The sequence below is a fragment of the Penaeus monodon genome, chromosome 23 (genome assembly GCF_015228065.2).
Source record: "Penaeus monodon isolate SGIC_2016 chromosome 23, NSTDA_Pmon_1, whole genome shotgun sequence".
Taxonomy (NCBI): Eukaryota; Metazoa; Arthropoda; class Malacostraca; order Decapoda; family Penaeidae; genus Penaeus; species Penaeus monodon.
This window is the reverse complement of record NC_051408.1, coordinates 1,162,651-1,162,943: the sequence shown is the minus strand read 5'-3', so window position 1 is coordinate 1,162,943 and position 293 is coordinate 1,162,651. Positions and strand designations below refer to the sequence as shown.

The 293-nt window shown below is 39.6% G+C and overlaps 1 protein-coding gene across 1 annotated transcript in view; it reads left to right on the top strand.

Moving 5' to 3' along the window:
* Positions 1-171: 171 nt before the first annotated feature.
* The window catches only part of LOC119587699 (innexin inx2-like), a gene marked incomplete at its 5' end in the record, with an annotated part of 4,966 nt that continues 4,844 nt past the window's right edge, over positions 172-293 (top strand). The window contains 1 exon segment of the mRNA XM_037936378.1: positions 172-231.

Below are 293 nucleotides of genomic sequence, written 5' to 3'. Positions count from 1 at the left end.
TTGTAGTTGATAAGGAACAGAAGTAGTCACAAAGTAATAAAAAAGATAAGCAGTTATCCAGCTTCGAAAGGTAAAATGCAGTGTCCGTTATCGCATCTATTATTCTTATCAATCGAAAAAAAGATTATCAGACTACCTTTATCTCCAGCAATTTTCTCCTCTACGTCTTAGCTTGGCGTGGCGACCCAGTATACCAAGTAGAGGGCTTCTTGCGACGTCATAGAATATCAGGTGTGTAGTGGATATCTTCTCCCGTTCACGCTATTCAGTTAGACAACTATTGCTCTGACCTA